The sequence below is a fragment of the Mercurialis annua genome, linkage group LG3 (assembly GCF_937616625.2).
Source record: "Mercurialis annua linkage group LG3, ddMerAnnu1.2, whole genome shotgun sequence".
Classification (NCBI taxonomy): Eukaryota; Viridiplantae; Streptophyta; class Magnoliopsida; order Malpighiales; family Euphorbiaceae; genus Mercurialis; species Mercurialis annua.
The window spans coordinates 73,804,937-73,822,195 of NC_065572.1; positions in this window are offsets into that span (position 1 = coordinate 73,804,937).

Here is a 17,259-nt window from a genome sequence, read left to right on the forward strand (position 1 = left end):
GCATGATCTAAAATTTTGAAAATCATTTTCTTATGCATTCTTATCGTGATTATGCAATGTCATATGCGATGTCTGAGCACAATTGTATTTTGAAAAATCTTAAAATTTTTCATAAAATCGTAAGTTACTCTAGATTGTATACTCTGCGACTATTAACAGCTTTCTTTATACTTATTGGGTATATTTTAAATTTTTGTATTGCTGTCACTTTTCTGACTATTCGTCTGTCATATCATTTCTTTCTTCATATCTCCGATAACTTAATTTAATTCAACATTTTCTACTGCTGTAATCACCACAACCACTTCTTTAACACTCTGTACAGTGTCCTATACAAACGCAGGTACCGATGTTCCACATCGATTCCCTGTTGGTAACCCATCTCTTTCTTCACAACTTCTAGAACGTAATACAAGAATTACGTTCGCGATAAATGTATTATTTATCGTTTATTATATTATTGTTTTTGTAAATTATGATTATATATTCATTTTTTTTAAGCACGTGTTTGTCAATATCGCTTCCTATAGGCCCTACCTATCTGAGGTATTATCCTATAGGTACATTCTACTCGTTATGCTCTATCATGCATGCAGTAAACATATACACAACAATGCAACATATAAACACAAATACTCAAATCATATTAATCATTTATACCTAAGGGTGCCTGATGTGGAACGCTAGGTTTCCTAATAATTATTCCAATGTGTCGACCCTTAACTCTTCTACTGGAGTTGACTCTGCCTCTAAGCACGGAGTGGAGGTTAGTCCTAATATCATAGGATCGACTATTATAGTCTGGATAGAACACAAATCCAAAATAATTAGGGTCGAACAGGATTGCCATCCCACTCGCGGTCAGCCTCGATCGTACGGGCCATCATAGTGAGCGTACCAAAAACATATAAACTGGGCAGCAAGTAATATGTATACTCAATGTGTACTGCTGTCTAGGCTACGACTCTGTCACACGGGACCACTACTGCAGCATTCACAGAAGTCATAAACTAACATATACCGATGACTTCTGGACTTCAAAAATTGGCCTCTAGCTAGGTCCACAAACTAAGCACCTGAAAGACATCAAAGGTGAGGGGTCAGTATTTGGGAAATACTGAGTGAGTTGCTCTTTACTTTCGTGTATTATACATATAAAGTTATTTTATGAAATTATATACATTGTTTTCACGCATCGCATTATATATATTTGGTTGGATGTTATATGTTTATTTAATTTCTATATGCGAGAACTAGTATGTGATCCGAAGAAACTAGCTACCTATTGGGTGTCAATAGGCTGTGTGATCACCAGTATCGAGTCAGTCTAGTATGTTTGCATTGAGAAATGACTTGACACAGCTGGGAGCTGTTGATGAATATGATATTTACGATTGGGTTATGATTTCGATACGCAGAGTGAACTCGGCTACGGTGTAGCCTGGAAGTCCCCGTATCTAGTGGTTGGGCCACCAGCGAGTTGGACTCGCAAATGATATTTACGATTGAGTTGAATGATATATGATTATTCGAGAGATGTGTCGCATGCTAGGATATTAGTTTCATACGGATCAAATACATGTTTATATCTTTTATATTAATATTTTCTTGATATGCGATGCTATGTTTTTATATTAATACTGTTAGTAAATGTCAACTCACTCAGTATTTCCCAAATACTGACCCCTCACCTTTGATGTCTTTCAGGTGCTTAGTTTGTGGACCTAGCTAGAGGCCAATTTTTGAAGTCCAGAAGTCATCGGTATATGTTAGTTTATGACTTCTGTGAATGCTGCAGTAGTGGTCCCGTGTGACAGAGTCGTAGCCTAGACAGCAGTACACATTGAGTATACATATTACTTGCTGCCCAGTTTATATGTTTTTGGTAGGCTACGTGTTTTATATGTCGTGCACGGCACTAGGTGCCAGTGATATGTTGGATACACTAACTGAAGTATATAGTACCGCGAGGCCAGTTCGTACGAGGTACGGTAACTAGAGCTCGCGAGGATAACAGAACAGTTAGTGTAAATGTTTGTGTATACACGTTATGTATACTTGCTTCTGTTGCTTTATGTTATTTGTTTATTATTTGCGAAAAATAAATAGTGATTTAAGGCTTGCTACGGGTTCCGGAGCTACCACTCCCGTTCTCTAGCGCCGGTCGCGGCTCAATAATTTGGGTCGTGACAATGTTGGTATCAGAGCAGTTGGTCCAGTTACCACTGCAAGTTTGTTTTGATGATTGTTTGAGAGCAGTTGGTCCAGTTACCACTGCTAGTTTGTTTTGGATGTCTGTCTGAATTGTGAAACTCTGTCAGTAAGTAAACCTAGGAACTACTGCAGCAAGAGAGTCAAACCTTAGTTGTTTGCATTCATTTGATCTGTGCATTAGTAGTATATGGCATAACGCGCGCGAACCAGGACTATTAAGCTAGCAAGTGACTAGTATCTCTTTATACGGATGACTAAGGCAACTAAGTATTTGTTGCTTATGCTAAGAGATAGAAAATGGTTAAATGTTTGCAAATATGAGCGGCTAAGGCAACTAAGTGTTTATTACTTGTGCAAGGGGTATTCAGTGATTACGTATTTGTGAATTACATACAGATTGATTGAATGTTAAATGTTTATAGCACCTTATAAGTTTATATTGAAGTTAAGCGAGGAAAAAGAGGGCTCAGATGGTCGCTGGCATTGGAGTTGTTTCTTTTTAGCATGTCTGGGCAGAACGGAGCTCAGTCACATGCTGCAGAGGAATGGGAGGAAGCACCTCCTATCTGTCAAAATGGATTTCACAACGAAATAGGCGGACCATCTGAAGTCCACCAGAATGGATTACACTCAGATGCTAGGAGATCACCTGAGATATATTAGAATGGTTTCATGTCAGTATCAGAAATTGATAGTTCTTTTAGGGTTAGAGGTAGAACTCACTTGCTTGAAATGGAGTACAATGAAGAAAGTGAGGAAGAATCAGAATAAGTTCATCAAGAAGAGGACTTTGAAGAAGAAGAGTTATCAGATGAGTCAGATGTCGAGGAGTACCGAAGTAAACATTTTTGGTCCAATGTGCGGAGGTACCGCAATTTGAGAGAAGATGGAGGTCTAGTAAATGGCCAGGCACAAGTGGTTTTGAATCAGGTTAGGAGACAAATGCGCTCCTTTTCTGGAGGAATACTACCAGTGGGACTGTGTTCCACTGACTTTTTACGTATGGTCGAGGGAGTCCCAGATCTAGATAAAGATAATGAGACAATTAATCGTAGATATGTCAGGAGATTAGGACCAGAGTTTGATGAGCTATATGAGTATGTTCACAAGCACTTTGGAACGCTCACTATGATGGCCCGTACGATCGAGGCTGACCGCGAGTGGGATGGCAATCCTGTTCGACCCTAATTATTTTGGATTTGTGTTCTATCCAGACTATAATAGTCGATCCTATGATATTAGGACTAACCTCCACTCCGTGCTTAGAGGCAGAGTCAACTCCAGTAGAAGAGTTAAGGGTCGACACATTGGAATAATTATTAGGAAACCTAGCGTTCCACATCAGGCACCCTTAGGTATAAATGATTAATATGATTTGAGTATTTGTGTTTATATGTTGCATTGTTGTGTATATGTTTACTGCATGCATGATAGAGCATAACGAGTAGAATGTACCTATAGGATAATACCTCAGATAGGTAGGGCCTATAGGAAGCGATATTGACAAACACGTGCTTAAAAAAAATGAATATATAATCATAATTTACAAAAACAATAATATAATAAACGATAAATAATACATTTATCGCGAACGTAATTCTTGTATTACGTTCTAGAAGTTGTGAAGAAAGAGATGAGTTACCAACAGGGAATCGATGTGGAACATCGGTACCTGCGTTTGTATAGGACACTGTACAGAGTGTTAAAGAAGTGGTTGTGGTGATTACAGCAGTAGAAAATGTTGAATTAAATTAAGTTATCGGAGATATGAAGAAAGAAATGATATGACAGACGAATAGTCAGAAAAGTGACAGCAATACAAAAATTTAAAATATACCCAATAAGTATAAAGAAAGCTGTTAATAGTCGCAGAGTATACAATCTAGAGTAACTTACGATTTTATGAAAAATTTTAAGATTTTTCAAAATACAATTGTGCTCAGACATCGCATATGACATTGCATAATCACGATAAGAATGCATAAGAAAATGATTTTCAAAATGTAGATCATGCATCATATCTTTACAATGATAAAGAAAAATGCGATTTTGAGCAACTCTCTGGTGATGAGAGATGTCATCACTCTGAGCTACAATTGTACTAATGATTTCAAACGAGTTATGAAAAGTGATTTAAAAGAGCTGGCCAGCCAAAGAATGTTTTGAAATCTTTTGTTAGTAAGTGAACTCAGATGTGAAACTCTGCGACGGATAATAAAATGTTCTTAGTAAATAAGAATAAAATTTAAAAGCAAATCCCAATAACAGAATAAAGCCCTGTTAATGATAATTGCAATAATGTTAAGGGAGCTACAGTGAAATGTGAACGAGGAGTTATTACCGGTGAGCGAACGCAGTCACGATGCAATGCGCTGGCAATATTTAAGGATATAGTAATTATCCTTATGATAAAATAAAGGATGAAATGACGGAGAGTCATGTTAGACGAAAGAAACGTAACAAATACGCAAGGATGAAGAGTATAAGGATTATTCCTATGGTGAAATAAGTAACGTAGCGAACGAGAAATATACTAGAGAAAGGAAATTGAAAGTATAAGGGACGAGAAGACGATAATATGAGTAATGAACCTCAAGTGATATTAAAAGGATATATAACCTTATCAATATCCATGTTTGAAGATACAGAAGTAGAAAGAGAAGGGATATGAACGATGAAGAAGATAATCCAATAAGATGTAAAGGTTCGAAGTTGGATAGATCAAGAGAGATAATGATACTAATGGACTGATATTAAGTGAAGTCACTAGTATCAGCATTAAAAGCTACAAATTGCGTTAACAGAAAGGAGAAAAGTTAAGTTAAAAAACTTAATATAAAAAGAAAGGCACACGTATAGGCATATGTGCCAATAAATATAAGAATAATGGATAATATGAAAGAAAGTATACTGAAGGAACTCATATACCCTCGAAATTTAGTAAGATGAATAGAGAAGTGGAAAGTTATAAAAAAAAATACGTCAGAAGGATTATCAGAATAGAACAACAATAATTGAGCTATTATAAACGAAGGAAAGACGTAGCGAATACAGTAAGTAAAGGATAAGATGATACTTCATTGCTATTAGACAGATAGGAGTGAACTGTATCTAAGAAGCCACAATGTCATAAGAACGAGAGGTGGTATTAGTATAAAGAGATCAAGGTATTTAAAGACAGTTAGAACCATGTTATAAGTTCTAAAGAAGCATAAGGAGTGTAGGACAACAAAAATCGAAACTATTCCCTAATTTTGGAAGTTGCAAAGTCAAGTATGATCTAAATGGTAAGAGTGATCGAGAACACTTTAAGAAGAAGATGTGAGACAGAATAAGGATAAGCTAAGAAATGATCATGACTAGTACTAAGACGACACCTTGAAAAGTGAGAATAAAGTCGTAAAATTATTTGAAAGTAAGAAACAGAAATGTGAGACGAAAGAGAAAGTTGTTTATACAATAAGAAGAAATGACGATAAAGGAAGTAAATAAATTATTAAGGATCTACTGAATCCGTTAAGAATTAAAGGTAAGGATGAAGTTAAGTGAAAATTTGTCACTAAGATGAATTCTTAAGAAATTTAAATGTTGAGAAACATTCTTGAGACAGTTAAGTATGTAAAATATTAAAGGTCTGTTGAATCAGTCAGAGATTAAGGTGATGTAAAGGAAGAACTTCGTAAACGGAAAAGTCAATAAGAGATTCGAGGCGAACCTCAAAGGAGTAACTAGAAAGTAGTGAAGAGGATAAGAATGCGCATAGTACTAGTAAACAAGGACAACTGTATAAGCTATATAACCGAAAGTAACGTGAAAGGAAACGTTTAAGACAATGATAAAGGATGAAGGATCACGACCGACAGAACGACGTGAAGTTCATGATAGATTAAAGGAGCAAAGGAAAGAGAAATAGAAGATAGTGAAAAATGTATCAAGTTTAGCTACGTTAAGAGAAAGGGAAAGTATTTAACATAGTGCAAGTTGAGAAAGATTGGTCAATGAGGAATGAAGTGTCAGACAATGATAGAAAGGAGTGAGAAATGACAAGAACCAGTTAAGAAAGGAAAGTGAAAATTACAGACGATAGTAAAGATCATAACTGCAGGTTATGATTACGAGAGAAAATATTCATAGGAATACGCATAAAGTAAGTACGTCATTAAGATGAAATTGGCACGTCGTGACCATTCACATATAAAGGAGACGAGTAGCAACCCTATGGCTACTAAGAATGAAATGATGAAACGAGAAAACATTAGATTATGAATAGTGACAACTAGGTAGCAATGACGCAAGGACTATGATATCAAAAATACGTCCAAGGACCATTCTATTTCGGGAAAGATAACAGATGAGACAAAAGGTATCAGTAGGAGAATTCTCAATGATGTAACAGCAAGCAACTATCAAGAGTTGAATAGACAATCGATTAGTGATAAGTGTAAGGTCACAGCTTTAGGCGGAAAGCTAAGAGTTAAAGTAAAAGAAAAAGCTAAGATTGACACATAGTAATGGACGTCAAGGGAGATATAAGAATAATTTAAAAGTCCCAACAAGTTTTATGAAAATTCGAGGACGAATTTTTATAAGGGGGGAAGAATGTAATACCCCAAAATATTTAATTATCTAATTGGACCACGTGTCCAGTTTGGATTCGCCAGAGTGGTGATATCAGAAGAATTTCTGAAAAGATAAAGTAAATAAGTTTCAAGTAGGTCGGTTTTAGAAAAGATTATTACGAAGAAATTAATTTCATATTTCAATTCTAAAGTTAGAATTGGAATTAAAAGGAAAAATGGCAAGAAAAGCCCAAAATAGAGTACAGGGACCAAAGTGGTAATTTAGCCACGTTGTGTCAGAAATAGAAATATTGGATTTTGACGGGAAAGTGTTAATATCGAGCTTCGTATTATTTATCAGATATAAATAATACGTAACAATAATAATTTAAGAGTTTATCGATTTAGTTATGGACTAAATCGTATGAAAGAAAAGTTTAAAAGATAAATGGTAAGAAACAAAAAGGACAAGGACTGAAATGGCACTTTAGCCAATATATGTAGAAAGAAATAAATTGAATCAGAGAGCTGAGAGACTTCGAGAGAAATTGAGAAACTTTCGACGATACCGTCGTTTCGCCGCTGTTTCGCCGTTCGACGTCCGATTCAGGTGATTTTCGCGGCGATTTCTTCAGAATCGAATCCTCTATCGATCCTAAGCCTCGTTTCAAGGTAAATTTCAAGAAATTTGGTTGAAAATTGATATTAAAGGGCTGTTTTGAGTTAGGATTTTGTTTGGATTGAATTTGACGTTTTTGAAGTTATTATAGCGTTTTAATAAAAACCGAGATGCGGGTTTCGTATAGTTGGATGTATAGCACGTCGGGATAGCTGAAAAGCCCCGGAAAACGACTTTCCGGGGGGCTGTCATGAGTGTGCGTTCGCACACATTGAGTGTGCGTTCGCACACTCCCTAAGTTTTAGGGTGTGCGTTCGCACACTCACTGTGTGCGTTCGCACACTACCCTAAACTTGGCAGATTCAAAATCCCAACGGCCAGTTTATAGATTTGCCTTTTAGGAACGCGTCTGTCAAATTTCAGCTCGATCCGACGGTTCAATTGGGAGAGATCGTCGTTTTACTAAACAGTGTCAGTGTGTAGGCAGCACCTGCGCACTGTCCTGAAAACTCCTTAAAACTTCATCGAAATGAAACTAAACCTTAAAACTTAAAAGCATTATACGTATAGGAATACGAGATTCACGTCTAATCATTAAACATTAATTATTTATCAGACGTGTCAGAGCAGAGAGGTCAGTAGACGTGGGATAGCAAGGGCATATCATTTCATCGACCATATTTGTGATTGGATTGCGGTCACTGTGAGTTGCTCTTTACTTTCGTGTATTATACATATAAAGTTATTTTATATTGATATGTATACTGTTTTTACGCATCGCATGTTAGATGATTTGATTAAATATTATATGTTTCTATCAAATGTATATACGAGAACTAGTATGCGATCCGAAGAAACTAGCTACCTATTGGGTGTCAATAGGCTGTGTGATCACCAGTATCGAGTCAGTCTAGTATGTTTGCATTGAGAAATGACTTGACACAGCTGGGAGCTGTTGATGAATATGAAATTTACGATTGGGATATGATTTCGATACGCAGAGTGAACTCGGCTACGGTGTAGCCTGGAAGTCCCCGTATCGAGTGGCTGGGCCACCAGCGAGTTGGACTCGCAAATGATATTTACGATTGAATTGAATGATATATGATTATTCGAGAGATGTGTCGCATGCTAGGATATTAGCTTCACACGGATCGAATACCTGTTTATATCTTTTATATTAATATTTTCTTGAGATGCGATGCTATGTTTTTATACTAATACTGTTAGTAAATGTCAACTCACTCAGTATTTCCCAAATACTGACCCCTCACCTTTGATGTTTCCAGGTGCTTAGTGTGTGGACTTAGCTAGAGGCCAATTTTGAAGTCCAGAAGTCAGCTGTATATGTATAGTTTCTGACTTCTGTGAATGCTGCAGTAGTGGACCCGTGTGACAGAGTCGTAGCCTAGACAGCAGTACACATTGAGTATACATATTACTTGCTGCCCATTTTATATGTTTTTGTAAGTTACGTGTTTTATGTGTTGTGCACGGCACTAGGTGCCAGTGATATGTTGGATACACTAACTGAGGTATATAGTACCGCGAGGCCAGTTCGTACGAGGTACGGTAACTAAAGCCCGCGAGGATAACAGAACAGTTAGTGTAAATGTTTGTGTATACATGTTATGTATACTTGCTTCTGTTGCTTTATGCTATTTGTTTATTATTTGCGAAAAATTAATAGTGATTTAAGGCTTGCTACGGGTTCCGGAGCTACCACTCCCGTTCCCTAGCGCCGGTCGCGGCTCAATAATTTGGGTCGTGACAATGTTGGTATGATTATTTGAGAGATGTGTCGCATGCTAGGATATTAGTTTCGTACGGATCAAATACCTGTTTATATGTTTTATATTAATATTTTCTTGAGGTGCGATGCTATGTTTTTATATTAATACTGTTAGTAAATGTCAACTCACTCAGTATTTCCCCAAATACTGACCCCTCACCTTTGATGTCTTTCAGGTGCTTAGCTTGTGGACTTAGTTAGAGGCCAATTTTGGAGTGCAGAAGTCATCTGTATATGTTAGTTTATGACTTCTGCTAATGCTGCAGTAGTGGTCCTGTGTCGATAGAACAGTAGCCTAGACAGCAGTTTATTTTATTGTATATATCCACTGTTGTTATTGTTTTATATGCTTTTGATAGGCTACGTGTTTTGTACATAATCCACGGCCCCAGATGCCAGTGTGGTAGTTTGAGACATTAACTGATGTATATAGTACCGCGAGGCCAGTTCGTACAGGGTACGGTAACTAGAGCCCGCGAGGTTTCGAAACAGTTAGTGTATATATTTGGTAATATGTTGTATATGAGTATTTGCTTCCGTTGTTTATTGTTATTTGTTTATTATTTAAAAAAAAAATAAATAAGTTGGGATTCTAGGCTTGCTACGGGTTCTGGAGCTACCACTCCCGTTCCCTAGCGCCGGTTGCGGCTCAAATATTTTGGGTCGTGACAAAGTTGGTATCAGAGCAGTTTGGTCCAGTTACCACTGCAAGTTTGTTTCAATGTTTGTTTGAGAGCAGTTGGTCTAGTTACCACTGCTAGATTTGTCTGATTGTCTGTTTGACTGGGAGTATTTGTCAGTGAGTATACCTAGGAACTACTGCAGCAAGAGTCAGACCGTGGTTATCTGTAATTGTGTTATGCATGCATTAGTAGTATGTGGCATTACGCGCGCGAACCAGGACTATTAAGTTAGTAAGTGAATAGTATCTGTTCATACGGACGACTAAGACGACTAAATAATTGTTTCTTATGTTAAGATTTAGAAGGTGGTTACATGTTTGCAAATTATGAACAATTGAGAGGGTTAAGTATTTGCTACTCGCGCCGCGATTGTTAAGTGATTATCTGCTTGCGAATTACGTGCAGTTGGATTAAATGCTAAATGTTTACAGCATTATATAAAGCTGATTTTGGAATTGCGTGTAAAATGGGCTCAGATGGTCGCTTACGTTCGAAATTGTTTCTTTTCAGCATGTCTGGGCAAAACGGAGCTCAGTCGCATGCTGAGGAAGAACGGGAGGAAGCGCCTCCTATATTTCAAAACGGGTTTCATAATGAAGTAGGCGAACCATCTGGGGTCCATCAGAATGGATTCCACGCAGATAATGGAACATCACCAGAAATATATCAAAATGGTTTTATGTCTGTGTCAGAGATAGGTAGTTCTTCCAGAAACAGAGTTAGAGAACATTCGCCGGAGATTGAATACAGCGAAGAAGAGGAAGAAGAACCGGAGGAAGATCCGGAAGAGGATCTTGAAGAAGATCCTGAGGAAGACCCTGAGGAGGATCCTGAGGAGGATCCAGAAGAAGAATTGGAAGAAGAAGCAGAAGAGGAAAATCCTCAGGAAGAAGAGTTTGAAGAAGAAGAAGAGTTAGATGAATTAGATGTCGAGGAATACAGAGGTGACTATTTTTGGTCAAGTGTGCGGAGATACCGCAATTTGAGGGAAGATGCGGACATAGCTAACGGTCAGGCGCATATAGCCTTAAATCAGGTTAGGAGGCAGATGCGTTCTTTTTCTAGAGGGATGTTAACTGTAGGAGCGTACTCTACTGATTTTCTGCGGATGGCAGAGGGAGTTTCTAATCTGAATGAAGACAATAGGACCATTAATCGTAGATATGTCAGGGGTTTAGGACCTCAGTTTGATGAGCTGTATGAGCATGTGGACGAACATTTCAGCACGCTTACTACAATGGCCCGTAGGATTGAAACAGAGCATGAATGGTCGGGTGATCCGATACGACCTTATTACTTTAGACGTGAGTACCACCCAGATTACGTCAGTACGTCCTCCAGAACTACAACCAACCCTTATTTTGTGCAGAGAGGTGGACGAAACTCAGGTAGAACAGTTAGGGGCCGACATACTGGCGTAGTTATTAGGGAACCTAACGTTCCGCGTCAGGCACCCCCAGGTATTAGCAATTTATATGCTTTCCGTAATTGTGTTTATGTGTTTGTATTATTGTGTTGATATATTTGCTGCATTGCATAGTAGAATGTCAGTAATAGGTTTTGCCTTTAGGATAATACCTTAGAAAGCGAGAACCTATAGGAAGCGTTGTAGTTAAACTCACGCGCCTAATAAAAGAACATAAAACATAACTCACAAAAATAGTAATGTAATATATACTACATAATACATTTGTAGTGAACGTAATTCCTATGTTACGTTCAAGAAACTGTAAAGGGAAAGATAGATTATTATAAAGGGAAATCGATGTGGAATATCGACACCTGTATCTGTATACGACGTAGAATAGAATATTGCAGAAGTGGATATGGTGATTACAGTAATAAAGAATTATGAATTTAATTGAGTTATCGGAGATATGGAGAGAGAAGTGATGTGACAGACGAACAGTCTGTAAATGACAGAAAATGACAGCAATACAAAAATTTGACAGCAGTACAAAAATTTGAAATATACTCAATAAGTATAAAGGAAGCCGTTAATAGTCGCAGAGCGTATAATCTAGAGTAAGACTTACAATTTTATGAAGATTTTGAAAGTTTTTATGATCTTTCAAGGTACAATTGTGCTCAGGCGTCGCATGTGACATTGCATAACCACAATAGAAATGCATAAAAGAATGATTTTTAAAATTTTAGATCATGCATCATATCTTTGTAATGGAAAAAGAAACTGCGATTTTGAGCAACTCCTTGGTGATGAGAGATGTCATCACTCTGAGCAACAATTGTACTAACGATTTTAAGTGATTTATGAAAAATGGTTTAGAAAGAGCTGCGCAGCCAAAAGAAGTTTTAAAATCGTTTTGTTTAGTAAGTAAACTCGGATACAAAGCCCTACGACAAAGAATAAAAGATTCTTATTAAATAAGAATAAAATTGTGAAAGAAACTCCAATAAAAGAATAAAGCCATGTTAATAATTATTGTAATTCGGCTAATGAAGCTAAAGGAGTGATTATCGGGAAGCATACACAGATAAGCTGCGATACACTGGCGATATTTAAGGATACAGCAATTATCTTTATACAAGAGTAAAGGATGGAACGACAGGGAGTCGTGCAAGACGAAAGAAACGTAACATATATATAAGGATATATATGATTATTCTTATAATTGAGATAAACGAAGTAGCATTAGAAAATCGTAATTGAAGAGGAGAAATTAAAAGTATGAAGGCCAAAAGAGATGGTAATACGAGTGATGGATATCAAATGATATTTAAAGGAGATATAACGTTATCAATATCAGTGTTTAAGGATACAGGAGTAGAAAGAGGAAGGATACGAAATGACGAAGCATACGATTTTGCAAGATACGAAAGTTTAAATTAAATAGATCAAGAGAGATAGTAATGCTATATGACTGATATTAAGTAAAATTACTAATATCAGCCTTAAGAATTGTAAGTTACATTAACAGAAAGGAGAAAGGCACACGTATAGACATACATTTCAGTAAATGTTTGAATGGTGGATAATGTGAAGGAAAGTGTAAAGGTAAAATTCAAACATCTTCAGAACCTAATGAGGTAATTAGAGAAGTGAAAGTTTCAGAAATACGTCATAAGGATTGTCAGAATAGAATAGCAGTAATAGAACTGCTATAAACGAAGGAAAGACGTAACGAATATAACAAGTAAAAGACAAGACAAGAGTTAGTACTAATATAAAGAGATCAAATTATTTGGAGACAATTAGAATCATGATATAAGTACTACGGAAACATTTCGAGAAGAAGAAGAATGACAGATAAGGAAATGACTAAATTATTAAGGATCTAATGATTCTGTTAATGTTGAAAGTTAAAGATGAAGTTAGTTAAAGATTAGAGATAAGAAAGAAGTTAAGCAAAAGCTAATTAACGAGAAAAGTTCTCGAAACAGCTAAATGTTAAAGAAATATAGGAAATTCTTGTGAAGTTATTATAAATAGGGAATTGTAACATAAAGGAGAGACATTTTTAACTGACACGTCAATTAATGACTCGAGAAGATTTTTAAGGACTAACTACAGAAAGTCAAGGGAGATAAGAATACAAATAATATCGGTCAAAGAGAACGGCTGTACAAGTTACACGATTAAAGGTATCGTGAAGTTAAACGTTTAGGTATCGTGAAGTGACATGAAATTCACGGTAGATCAGAAAAGCAAAGGATGGAGAAATGGTAGATAGTAAAGGGTGCAACAGGCTTAGCTATATGAAAAGACAGTAAATATGTTAGATATAAAGTTAATTGAAGAAAATTGATTGATAAAGAGCGAAGTGTCAGACAGTGAAAGAAAGGAGTAAGAAATGACAAGAACCAGTAAGAAAGGAAAGTGATAATTACATATGATAATAACGATCATAACTACAAGTTATGACTACAAGAGAAAATATTTATAGGAATATGCCTAAGGTAAGTACATCATTAAGATGAAATTAACACGTCGTGACCATTCACGTATAAAGAAGATGAGTAACAACCCCATGGCTACTGGGAATGAAACAATCAGATAGTAACAATCAGATAGCAATGACGCAAGGACTGTGGTATCAAGTATACGTCCAAAGACCATTCTATCTCAGAAGAGATAACAGACGAGACGAAGGTACCAGTAAGAGGATTCTCAACGATGTAACAGCAAGCAACTATTAAGAGTTGAATAAACAATCGATTAACAACAAGTATGAAGTTATAGCTGTACATGGAAAACTAAGAGTTAAGTAAAAGGAAAAGTTGTGATCAAAACGTAGTAATGGACGTCAAGGAAACTGTACGGATAAGTTAAGATCCCAACAAGATTTATGAAAATTCGAGGACGAATTTTTATAAGGGGGGAAGAATGTAATACCCCAAAATAATTAATCAGCTAATCGGACCACGTGTCCAGTTTTGAGTCGCAGAAGTGGCGATATTGGAAAGTTTTCCGATAAATAAGTTTTAGTAGGTCGTTTTAGAAAAGGTTATTATGGAGAAAACTTGTATTATATTTTAATTCTAAAGTTAGAATTGGAATTAAATGGGAGAATGGCGAGAAAAGTCCAAAATAAGGTATAGGGACCAAAGTGGTAAATTAGCCACTTTGTGTCGAAAATGGAAATGTTGGATTTTGACGAGAAAGTATTAATATTGAGTTTTGTATTATTTATCGGATATAAATAATACGTATAAGTCGTAATAAAAGAGTTTAACGATTTAGCTATGGACTAAATCGTACGAAAGAAAAGTTTGAAAAATAAATAGTAACGAGGAAAGAAAGAAAGGATCAAAGTGGGAATTTTACTAAAATATATATATTTCTTCATTTGAAAGAAGAAGAACAGAGAAAGAAGAATCCAGAAACGAAGAAAAACCACCGATCACGATCATTTTGTCGCCGTTTCTCCGTACGACGTCCGATTCACGTGATTTTCGCGGCAATCTCTTCGGAATTCAATCCTCTACTGATCTTGAGCTTCATTTCAAGGTAAGGTTTCGAGAATTGGTGCTGAAATTGAGTTATATGGGCTGTTTTAGTTTAGGAATTGAAATTATTGATTTAAACTCGATTTTAGCGTTTTTGGAGAAACAAAGTTACGGGTTTTATCGGAAACGAAGTGATTGGTGTGTGTGGCAAGTGATAGCACGACGGGAAGCCCGGAAACGATGTTTCTGGGGACTGCGTGCAGATCGCACGTGGTGTGCGATCGCACACCCGTGGTGTGCGAACGCACACCTGTGATGGTGTGCGAACGCACACCAGTGAAGGTGTGCGAACGCACACCTACAGTGTGCGAACGCACACCCATGGTGTGCGAACGCACACCACCTTGTGCAGACGCGTATTCCATGAGGGACTAAAACAGACTTTTGTCCGAGGGACTAAAATAGACTTAGCTCGACGTTTTACGCAAATAACGATAATGTAAAGTATTAAGAGAATTATATAACTCTCGGATACAAGGAGTAGTATTTAATACGTCGTGGACACGACTAAGAGTTTCTGAATACGAGAGTAATACCAAGAATGAAACCAATATTTAAATTATGAAAATATTATACGTATTAAAGTATGAAGTGCACGTCTAATCATAAACAATTTATCAGACGTGTCAGTGAATAGTGGAGTCAGTAGAAGCGGACTAGCGAGGGCGTACCATCAGATCGATCATATCATTTCTTGGATTGCGGTCACTGTGAGTTGTACTTTTACTTTCATGTATTAAAATTATCTTATATATATATACTGTTTTCACGCATCGCATTATATATAATTGATTGAAATGTTATATGCTTTATTAATTTCTATATATGAGAACTAGTATGCGATCCGAAGAAACTAGCTACCTATTGGGTGTCAATAGGCTGTGTGATCACCAGTACCGAGTCAGTCTAGTATGTTTGCATTGAGAAATGACTTGACACAGCTGGAAGCTGTTGATGAATATGAAATTTACGATTGGGTATATGATTTAGATACGCAGAGTGAACTCGGCTACGGTGTAGCCTGGAAGTCCCCGTATCTAGTGGCTGGGCCACCAGCGAGTTGGACTCGCAATTGATATTTACTATTGGGTTGAATGATATATGATTATTTGAGAGATGTGTCGCATGCTAGGATATTAGTTTCGTACGGATCAAATACCTGTTTATATGTTTTATATTAATATTTTCTTGAGGTGCGATGCTATGTTTTTATATTAATACTGTTAGTAAATGTCAACTCACTCAGTATTTCCCCAAATACTGACCCCTCACCTTTGATGTCTTTCAGGTGCTTAGCTTGTGGACTTAGTTAGAGGCCAATTTTGGAGTGCAGAAGTCATCTGTATATGTTAGTTTATGACTTCTGCTAATGCTGCAGTAGTGGTCCTGTGTCGATAGAACAGTAGCCTAGACAGCAGTTTATTTTATTGTATATATCCACTGTTGTTATTGTTTTATATGCTTTTGATAGGCTACGTGTTTTGTACATAATCCACGGCCCCAGATACCAGTGTGGTAGTTTGAGACATTAACTGATGTATATAGTACCGCGAGGCCAGTTCGTACAGGGTACGGTAACTAGAGCCCGCGAGGTTTCGAAACAGTTAGTGTATATATTTGGTAATATGTTGTATATGAGTATTTGCTTCCGTTGTTTATTGTTATTTGTTTATTATTTAAAAAAAAAAAAATAAGTTGGGATTCTAGGCTTGCTACGGGTTCTGGAGCTACCACTCCCGTTCCCTAGCGCCGGTTGCGGCTCAAATATTTTGGGTCGTGACAAAGTATTAATTTATTTAATTATTATATTTACTTTTTTTATTAATAGAACTAAGTTCGATTATTTATACAAACGGAAGAAAACAAGAACATACAAATATTTCTAAAACACTAATCTATAAACAAAGTTAAAGCCAAATAACTTTACTATCCCAAACTATTGATGATGAAAAATTAAAAAAAATCAACAAATATGACTTTACAAATAATATGTACTCAAATTGGCAAAAAAAATGGTTTAGTTTGATAAGCGAAGGGATTGATTAGAGTTAATGGCTTATAATATGTGATCAAACGGTGTTTAAGATACACACAATAAATTAGATGGTTGTGTTTAGTAATGCAACTAGCGACTAGATATTTGTTCTTTTAGAGTAACGACTGGAATTTTTTTTTATTCAAACCGCATAAAATGGAGATGTTGCGTATAGATAGATTTATTTCTTTTATAATACTCCTATTTATATAATACATAAGAAGATTTATAACATATATTTTTAGATTAATGAATTCTTCTACTTGCATATACACGATAACATAAAAAATTTAATTTAAAAGATCCAATTCTTTTAGATGTTTGATATTCCTCCCCAATTTATTTTAAAGATTAAGAAAATACTAAAATGCAAAAATAAACATTTATTT